Here is a 10,889-nt window from a genome sequence, read left to right as displayed (position 1 = left end):
CTCTATGCTCAACCTCCCCTGTCTCTATGCTCAACCTCCCCTGTCTCTATACTCAACCTCTCCTGTCTCTATACTCAACCTCCCCTGTCTCTCTGCTCAACCTCCCCTGTCTCTATGCTCTCAACCTCCCCTGTCTCTATGCTCTCAACCTCCCCTGTCTCTATGCTCTCAACCTCCCCTGTCTATATGCTCTCAACCTCCCATGTCTCTATGCTCAACCTCCCCTGTCTCTATGCTCAACTTCCCCTGTCTCTATACTCAACCTCCCCTGTCTCTATACTCAACCTCCCCTGTCTCTATACTCAACCTCCCCTGTCTCTATACTCAACCTCCCCTGTCTCTATACTCAACTTCCCCTGTCCCCATGCTCAACCTCCCCTGTCTCTATACTCAACCTCCCCTGTCTCTATGCTCAACCTCCCCTGTCTCTATGCTCAACCTCCCCTGTCTCTATGCTCAACCTCCCCTGTCTCTATCCCCTGTCTCTATGCTCAACTCCTCCCTGTCTCTATGCTCAACCTCCCCTGTCTCTATGCTCCCCTGTCTCTAACCTCCCTGTCTCTATGCTCAACCTCCCCTGTCTCTATGCTCAACCTCCCTGTCTCTATGCTCAACCTCCCTGTCTCTATGCTCAACCTCCCTGTCTCTATGCTCAACCTCCCCTGTCTCTATGCTCAACCTCCCCTGTCTCTATGCTCAACCTCCCCTGTCTCTATGCTCAACCTCCCTGTCTCTATGCTCAACCTCCCCTGTCTCTATGCTCAACTTCCCCTGTCTCTATGCTCAACCTCCCCTGTCTCTATGCTCAACCTCCCCTGTCTCTATGCTCAACCTCCCCTGTCTCTATGCTCAACCTCCCTGTCTCTATGCTCAACCTCCCTGTCTCTATGCTCAACCTCCCTGTCTCTATGCTCAACCTCCCTGTCTCTATGCTCAACCTCCCCTGTCTCTATGCTCAACCTCCCCTGTCTCTATGCTCAACCTCCCTGTCTCTATGCTCAACCTCCCTGTCTCTATGCTCAACCTCCCTGTCTCTATGCCCTGTCTCTATGCTCAACCTCCCCTGTCTCTATGCTCAACCTCCCCTGTCCCCATGCTCAACCTCCCCTGTCTCTATGCTCTCAACCTCCCATGTCTCTATGCTCTCAACCTCCCCTGTCTCTATGCTCTCAACCTCCCCTGTCTCTATGCTCTCAACCTCCCCTGTATCTATGCTCAACCTCCCGTGTCTCTATACTCAACTTCCCCTGTCCCCATGCTCAACTTCCCTGTCTCTATACTCAACCTCCCCTGTCTCTATACTCAACTTCCCCTGTCCCCATTCTCAACCTCCCCTGTCTCTATGCTCAACTTCCCTGTCCCCATGCTCAACCTCCCTGTCTCTATGCTCAACCTCCCTGTCTCTATGCTCTCAACCTCCCTGTCTCTATGCTCTCAACCTCCCTGTCTCTATGCTCAACCTCCCTGTCTATATGCTCAACCTCCCATGTCTCTATGCTCAACCTCCCCTGTCTCTATGCTCAACTTCCCTGTCTCTATACTCAACCTCCCCTGTCTCTATACTCAACCTCCCTGTCTCTATACTCAACCTCCCCTGTCTCTATACTCAACCTCCCTGTCTCTATACTCAACCTCCCCTGTCTCTATGTCTCAACTCCCTGTCTCTATGCTCAACCTCCCTGTCTCTATGCTCAACCTCCCCTGTCTCTATGCTCAACCTCCCCTGTCTCTATGCTCAACCTCCCCTGTCTCTATGCTCAACCTCCCTGTCTCTATGCTCAACCTCCCTGTCTCTATGCTCAACCTCCCCTGTCTCTATGCTCAACCTCCCCTGTCTCTATGCTCAACCTCCCCTGTCTCTATGCTCAACCTCCCTGTCTCTATGCTCAACCTCCCCTGTCTCTATGCTCATCCCTGTCTCTATGCAACCTCCCCTGTCTCTATGCTCAACCTCCCTGTCTCTATGCTCAACCTCCCCTGTCTCTATGCTCAACCTCCCCTGTCTCTATGCTCAACCTCCCCTGTCTCTATGCTCAACCTCCCCTGTCTCTATGCTCAACCTCCCCTGTCTCTATGCTCAACCTCCCCTGTCTCTATGCTCAACCTCCCCTGTCTCTATGCTCAACCTCCCTGTCTCTATGCTCAACCTCCCCTGTCTCTATGCTCAACCTCCCCTGTCTCTATGCTCAACCTCCCTGTCTCTATACTCAACCTCTCCTGTCTCTATGCTCAACCTCCCCTGTCTCTATGCTCAACCTCCCCTGTCTCTATGCTCAACCTCTCCTGTCTCTATGCTCAACCTCCCCTGTCTCTATGCTCCCCTGTCTCTATGCTCAACCTCCCCTGTCTCTATACTCAACCTCCCCTGTCTCTATGCCTCCCTGTCTCTATGCTCAACCTCCCCTGTCCCCATGCTCAACCTCCCCTGTCTCTATGCTCTCAACCTCCCATGTCTCTATGCTCAATCTCCCCTGTCTCTATGCTCTCAACCTCCCCTGTCTCTATGCTCTCAACCTCCCCTGTATCTATGCTCAACCTCCCGTGTCTCTATACTCAACTTCCCCTGTCCCCATGCTCAACTTCCCTGTCTCTATACTCAACCTCCCCTGTCTCTATACTCAACTTCCCCTGTCCCCATTCTCAACCTCCCCTGTCTCTATGCTCAACTTCCCCTGTCCCCATGCTCAACCTCCCCTGTCTCTATGCTCAACCTCCCCTGTCTCTATGCTCAACTTCCCCTGTCTCTATACTTAACTTCCCCTGTCTCTATACTCAACCTCCCCTGTCTCTATACTCAACTTCCCCTGTCCCCATGCTCAACTTCCCCTGTCTCTATACTCAACTTCCCCTGTCTCTATACTCAACCTCCCCTGTCTCTATACTCAACCTCCCCTGTCTCTATGCTCAACTTCCCCTGTCTCTATGCTCAACTTCCCCTGTCTCTATGCTCAACTTCCCCTGTCTCTATGCTCAACCTCCCCTGTCTCTATGTTCAACCTCCCTGTCTCTATGCTCAACCTCCCTGTCTCTATGCTCAACCTCCCCTGTCTCTATGCTCCCCTGTCTCTATGCTCAACCTCCCCTGTCTCTATGCTCAACTTCCCCTGTCTCTATGCTCAACTTCCCCTGTCTCTATGCTCAACCTCCCCTGTCTCTATGCTCAACCTCCCCTGTCTCTATGCTCAACCTCCCCTGTCTCTATGCTCCCCTGTCTCTATGCTCAACCTCCCCTGTCTCTATACTCAACCTCCCTGTCTCTATGCTCAACCTCCCTGTCTCTATGCTCAACCTCCCCTGTCTCTATGCTCAACCTCCCTGTCTCTATGCTCAACCTCCCTGTCTCTATGCTCAACCTCCCTGTCTCTATGCTCAACCTCCCCTGTCTCTATGCTCAACCTCCCCTGTCTCTATGCTCAACCTCCCCTGTCTCTATGCTCAACCTCCCCTGTCTCTATGCTCAACCTCCCCTGTCTCTATGCTCAACCTCCCCTGTCTCTATGCTCAACCTCCCCTGTCTCTATGCTCAACCTCCCCTGTCTCTATGCTCAACCTCCCCTGTCCCCATGCTCAACCTCCCCTGTCTCTATGCTCTCAACCTCCCATGTCTCTATGCTCAATCTCCCCTGTCTCTATGCTCAATCTCCCCTGTCTCTATGCTCTCAACCTCCCCTGTCTCTATGCTCTCAACCTCCCCTGTATCTATGCTCAACCTCCCGTGTCTCTATACTCAACTTCCCCTGTCCCCATGCTCAACTTCCCCTGTATCTATGCTCAACCTCCCCTGTCTCTATGCTCAACCTCCCCTGTCTCTATGCTCAACTTCCCCTGCCTCTATACTCAACCTCCCCTGTCTCTATACTCAACTTCCCCTGTCCCCATGCTCAACTTCCCCTGTCCCCATGCTCAACCTCCCCTGTCTCTATGCTCAACCTCCCCTGTCTCTATGCTCAACTTCCCCTGTCTCTATACTTAACTTCCCCTGTCTCTATACTCAACCTCCCCTGTCTCTATGCTCAACTTCCCCTGTCCCCATGCTCAACCTCCCCTGTCTCTATACTCAACTTCCCCTGTCTCTATACTCAACCTCCCCTGTCTCTATACTCAACCTCCCCTGTCTCTATGCTCAACTTCCCCTGTCTCTATGCTCAACTTCCCCTGTCTCTATGGTCAACCTCCCCTGTCTCTATGCTCAACCTCCCCTGTCTCTATGCTCCCCTGTCTCTATGCTCAACCTCCCCTGTCTCTATGCTCAACCTCCCCTGTCTCTATGCTCCCCTGTCTCTATGCTCAACCTCCCCTGTCTCTATGCTCCCCTGTCTCTATGCTCAACCTCCCCTGTCTCTATGCTCAACCTCCCCTGTCTCTATACTCAACCTCTCCTGTCTCTATACTCAACCTCCCCTGTCTCTATGCTCAACCTCCCCTGTCTCTATGCTCTCAACCTCCCCTGTCTCTATGCTCTCAACCTCCCCTGTCTCTATGCTCTCAACCTCCCCTGTCTATATGCTCTCAACCTCCCATGTCTCTATGCTCAACCTCCCCTGTCTCTATGCTCAACCTCCCCTGTCTCTATGCTCAACCTCCCCTGTCTCTATGATCAACCTCCCCTGTCTCTATGCTCAACTTCCCCTGTCTCTATACTCAACCTCCCCTGTCCCTATACTCAACTTCCCCTGTCCCCATGCTCAACCTCCCCTGTCCCTATGCTCAACCTCCCCTGTCTCTATGCTCAACCTCCCCTGTCTCTATACTCAACTTCCCCTGTCTCTATACTCAACTTCCCCTGTCTCTATACTCAACCTCCCCTGTCTCTATACTCAACCTCCCCTGTCTCTATACTCAACCTCCCCTGTCTCTATACTCAACTTCCCCTGTCCCCATGCTCAACCTCCCCTGTCCCTATACTCAACTTCCCCTGTCTTTATACTCAACCTCCCCTGTCTTTATACTCAACCTCCCCTGTCTCTATACTCAACCTCCCCTGTCTCTATGCTCAACTTCCCCTGTCTCTATGCTCAACCTCCCCTGTCTCTATGCTCAACCTCCCCTGTCTCTATGCTCAACCTCCCCTGTCTCTATGCTCAACCTCCCCTGTCTCTATGCTCAACCTCCCCTGTCTCTATGCTCAACCTCCCCTGTCTCTATGCTCAACCTCCCCTGTCTCTATGCTCAACTTCCCCTGTCTCTATGCTCAACCTCCCCTGTCTCTATGCTCAACCTCCCCTGTCTCTATGCTCAACTTCCCTGTCTCTATGCTCAACCTCCCCTGTCTCTATACTCAACCTCCCCTGTCTCTATGCTCAACCTCCCCTGTCTCTATGCTCAACCTCCCCTGTCTCTATGCTCAACCTCCCCTGTCTCTATGCTCAACCTCCCCTGTCTCTATACTCAACCTCCCCTGTCTCTATACTCAACCTCCCCTGTCTCTATGCTCTCAACTTTGTTAAAAATAATATATTTCCCATGACGTAGTGGTGCTGAATGTAAAAAAGGGTGTGGGCGTACCCCAACAACAGAATGGTGTGGGTGTACCCCAACAACAGAATGGTGGCAGTGTACCCCAACAACAGAATGGTGTCAGTGTACCCCAACAACAGAATGGTGGCAGTGTACCCCAACAACAGAATGGTGTCAGTGTACCCCAACGACAGAATGGTGGCAGTGTACCCCAACAACAGAATGGTGTGGGTGTACCCCAACAACAGAATGGTGTGGGCGTACCCCAACGACAGAATGGTGTGGGAGTACCCCAACGACAGAATGGTGTGGGAGTACCCCAACAACAGAATGGTGTCAGTGTACCCCAACAACAGAATGGTGGCAGTGTACCCCAACAACAGAATGGTGTCAGTGTACCCCAACGACAGAATGGTGGCAGTGTACCCCAACAACAGAATGGTGTGGGTGTACCCCAACAACAGAATGGTGTGGGCGTACCCCAACGACAGAATGGTGTGGGAGTACCCCAACGACAGAATGGTGGCAGTGTACCCCAACAACAGAATGGTGGCAGTGTACCCCAACAACAGAATGGTGGCAGTGTACCCCAACAACAGAATGGTGTCAGTGTACCCCAACGACAGAATGGTGTCAGTGTACCCCAACGACAGAATGGTGGCAGTGTACCCCAACGACAGAATGGTGTCAGTGTACCCCAACGACAGAATGGTGTCAGTGTACCCCAACGACAGAATGGTGTCGGTGTACCCCAACAACAGAATGGTGTGGGTGTACCCCAACAACAGAATGGTGGCAGTGTACCCCAACAACAGAATGGTGGCAGTGTACCCCAACAACAGAATGGTGTGGCAGTGTACCCCAACAACAGAATGGTGTGGCAGTGTACCCCAACAACAGAATGGTGTGGGTGTACCCCAACAACAGAATGGTGTGGGTGTACCCCAACAACAGAATGGTGTGGGTGTACCCCAACAACAGAATGGTGTGGGTGTACCCCAACAACAGAATGGTGTGGGTGTACCCCAACAACAGAATGGTGGCGGTGTACCCCAACAACAGAATGGTGGCGGTGTACCCCAACAACAGAATGGTGGCGGTGTACCCCAACAACAGAATGGTGGCGGTGTACCCCAACAACAGAATGGTGGCAGTGTACCCCAACAACAGAATGGTGGCAGTGTACCCCAACAACAGAATGGTGGCAGTGTACCCCAACAACAGAATGGTGTGGCAGTGTACCCCAACAACAGAATGGTGTGGCAGTGTACCCCAACAACAGAATGGTGGCAGTGTACCCCAACAACAGAATGGTGGCAGTGTACCCCAACAACAGAATGGTGTGGCAGTGTACCCCAACAACAGAATGGTGTGGCAGTGTACCCCAACAACAGAATGGTGTGGCAGTGTACCCCAACAAAAGAATGGTGTGGCAGTGTACCCCAACAACAGAATGGTGTGGGCGTACCCCAACAACAGAATGGTGTGGGCGTACCCCAACAACAGAATGGTGTGGGTGTACCCCAACAACAGAATGGTGGCGGTGTACCCCAACAACAGAATGGTGGCGGTGTACCCCAACAACAGAATGGTGGCAGTGTACCCCAACAACAGAATGGTGTGGTCGTACCCCAAAAACAGAATGGTGTGGGTGTACCCCAACAACAGAATGGTGGCAGTGTACCCCAACAACAGAATGGTGGCAGTGTACCCCAACAACAGAATGGTGGCAGTGTACCCCAACAACAGAATGGTGGCAGTGTACCCCAACAACAGAATGGTGGCAGTGTACCCCAACAACAGAATGGTGGCAGTGTACCCCAACAACAGAATGGTGTGGCAGTGTACCCCAACAACAGAATGGTGGCAGTGTACCCCAACAACAGAATGGTGTGGCAGTGTACCCCAACAACAGAATGGTGTGGCAGTGTACCCCAACAACAGAATGGTGTGGCAGTGTACCCCAACAAAAGAATGGTGTGGCAGTGTACCCCAACAACAGAATGGTGTGGGCGTACCCTAACAACAGAATGGTGTGGGCGTACCCCAACAACAGAATGGTGTGGGCGTACCCCAACAACAGAATGGTGGCGGTGTACCCCAACAACAGAATGGTGGCGGTGTACCCCAACGACAGAATGGTGTCAGTGTACCCCAACGACAGAATGGTGTCAGTGTACCCCAACGACAGAATGGTGGCAGTGTACCCCAACGACAGAATGGTGTCAGTGTACCCCAACGACAGAATGGTGTCGGTGTACCCCAACGACAGAATGGTGTCGGTGTACCCCAACAACAGAATGGTGTGGGTGTACCCCAACAACAGAATGGTGGCAGTGTACCCCAACAACAGAATGGTGGCAGTGTACCCCAACAACAGAATGGTGTGGCAGTGTACCCCAACAACAGAATGGTGTGGCAGTGTACCCCAACAACAGAATGGTGTGGCAGTGTACCCCAACAACAGAATGGTGTGGCAGTGTACCCCAACAACAGAATGGTGTGGGTGTACCCCAACAACAGAATGGTGTGGGTGTACCCCAACAACAGAATGGTGTGGGTGTACCCCAACAACAGAATGGTGTGGGTGTACCCCAACAACAGAATGGTGTGGGTGTACCCCAACAACAGAATGGTGTGGGTGTACTCCAACAACAGAATGGTGGCGGTGTACCCCAACAACAGAATGGTGGCGGTGTACCCCAACAACAGAATGGTGGCAGTGTACCCCAACAACAGAATGGTGGCAGTGTACCCCAACAACAGAATGGTGGCAGTGTACCCCAACAACAGAATGGTGGCAGTGTACCCCAACAACAGAATGGTGTGGCAGTGTACCCCAACAACAGAATGGTGGCAGTGTACCCCAACAACAGAATGGTGTGGCAGTGTACCCCAACAACAGAATGGTGTGGCAGTGTACCCCAACAACAGAATGGTGTGGCAGTGTACCCCAACAAAAGAATGGTGTGGCAGTGTACCCCAACAACAGAATGGTGTGGGCGTACCCCAACAACAGAATGGTGTGGGCGTACCCCAACAACAGAATGGTGTGGGTGTACCCCAACAACAGAATGGTGGCGGTGTACCCCAACAACAGAATGGTGGCGGTGTACCCCAACAACAGAATGGTGGCGGTGTACCCCAACAACAGAATGGTGTGGTCGTACCCCAAAAACAGAATGGTGTGGGTGTACCCCAACAACAGAATGGTGGCAGTGTACCCCAACAACAGAATGGTGGCAGTGTACCCCAACAACAGAATGGTGGCAGTGTACCCCAACAACAGAATGGTGGCAGTGTACCCCAGAATGGTGGCAGTGTACCCCAACAACAGAATGGTGGCAGTGTACCCCAACAACAGAATGGTGTGGCAGTGTACCCCAACAACAGAATGGTGGCAGTGTACCCCAACAACAGAATGGTGTGGCAGTGTACCCCAACAACAGAATGGTGTGGCAGTGTACCCCAACAACAGAATGGTGTGGCAGTGTACCCCAACAAAAGAATGGTGTGGCAGTGTACCCCAACAACAGAATGGTGTGGCAGTGTACCCCAACAACAGAATGGTGTGGGCGTACCCTAACAACAGAATGGTGTGGGCGTACCCCAACAACAGAATGGTGTGGGTGTACCCCAACAACAGAATGGTGGCGGTGTACCCCAACAACAGAATGGTGGCGGTGTACCCCAACAACAGAATGGTGGCAGTGTACCCCAACAACAGAATGGTGTGGTCGTACCCCAAAAACAGAATGGTGTGGGTGTACCCTAACGACAGAATGGTGGCAGTGTACCCCAACGACAGAATCGTGTGGGCGTACCCCAACGACAGAATGGTGGCAGTGTACCCCAACGACAGAATGGTGGCAGTGTACCCCAACGACAGAATGGTGGCAGTGTACCCCAACGACAGAATGGTGGCAGTGTACCCCAACGACAGAATGGTGGCAGTGTACCCCAACGACAGAATGGTGTGGGCGTACCCCAACGACAGAATGGTGTGGGCGTACCCCAACGACAGAATGGTGTGGGCGTATACCAGTCATTAGTATTCATGTAAGTAGACAGCTGATTGGGCAGCTCATTCTCCCCAGGAGGATGACGTTATTCTCTATGAGGAAATAACAAGCATGTTTGAAGGAAGGGTTTGAAGGAAGGGTTTGAGGAAGGGTTTGAGGAAGGGTTTTGAAATGTTTTTTATCCAATTTATGTTTTGGCTACAAATACGAGTATAGGATGCGTCAACAAAATTATTTGGGTATGAGTTAACAGAATAGGAACTTTTAAAAGTGAGATTTTCAAATGGACAGTTACTTTAAACCCCTGTTTTAAGACTGCCCTGTGGGGTCAGGGTTCATTCAATTACAATTCCAGGCAATTCAGGAAGTATACTGAAAGTCCAATTCCAATTCTCTTTATTGATTTTCAATGAGGAAAATGTGAAATTGGAATTTGACTTACTTTCTGAATTGAAATGGAATTGACCCCAAACCTGCTCCCCAGGCCAGAAGTCCTATATGTGAAACATTCCCAGCCAACCATTCAGAAGCAGCATCATTCACTTCTTAGTAGCTGTGGAAATCTCATCCACTGATTCAACATCATTCAAGATGTTCTCTTATGTGTTGCTAACTACATCAGCTCAGAAAAATTTGAATCAAGATCCCCCTCCCCCCATCATTAATATAGAGTGTGTGTGAGGGGGGGTCAAACATTTTTCGATGGCACCATTCACCACACCCCTCCACACCTCCACCTTTCCTTCCTCATTCCCTTCATCTCCTAGGGAACTCCTCTCCCCCACAACAAGCTCCGCCTCTCTCTATTTCTCTTTCCCAGCGTGCAGTCGCTTCGCCCCCTGGTTCCCCCGGTCGTTGCCATGGAAACAGACCTCCGTCAGGTTGCTCCTGCTGAACACTCCCCAATATGCGTTCTGATTCGCTCTGACAGCAACTGGCCTGAGTCACCCACACATGTGACCGCCTGTCCAGCCAATCAGATGTTTAGAGGCGCCCCTCCCGCTCTGAGCCTGCTACCCCCTTCACCCGGCCCCCTTACACCCCTTGGTGAGGCAGAGACTCCCCACCTCTCCTCCTTTCCCCAGGAGGAGACTCTGGGTCTCAGAGCAGACAGAGGCTGCTGCACTAATCCACTGATCGTGGCATCATGACAACAAAAAAACAACATTTTATTTACAGTCAGGCTCTTTGTCTCCTGCAGTGTTTATTGAAGACCACCCTGTGTCAAAATGAATACATTAACTGTCAGGGACATTGTGTCAAAATGAATACATTAACTGTCAGGGACATTGTGTCAAAATGAATACATTAACTGTCAGGGACATTGTGTCAAAATGAATACATTAACTGTCAGGGACATTGTGTCAAATTCCTTTTTCTACAAAGCACAGTGTCATGTCATTGATTGAT

The sequence above is a fragment of the Oncorhynchus nerka genome, linkage group LG11, assembly GCF_034236695.1.
Source record: "Oncorhynchus nerka isolate Pitt River linkage group LG11, Oner_Uvic_2.0, whole genome shotgun sequence".
Classification (NCBI taxonomy): Eukaryota; Metazoa; Chordata; class Actinopteri; order Salmoniformes; family Salmonidae; genus Oncorhynchus; species Oncorhynchus nerka.
This window is presented reverse-complemented; position numbering follows the sequence as displayed.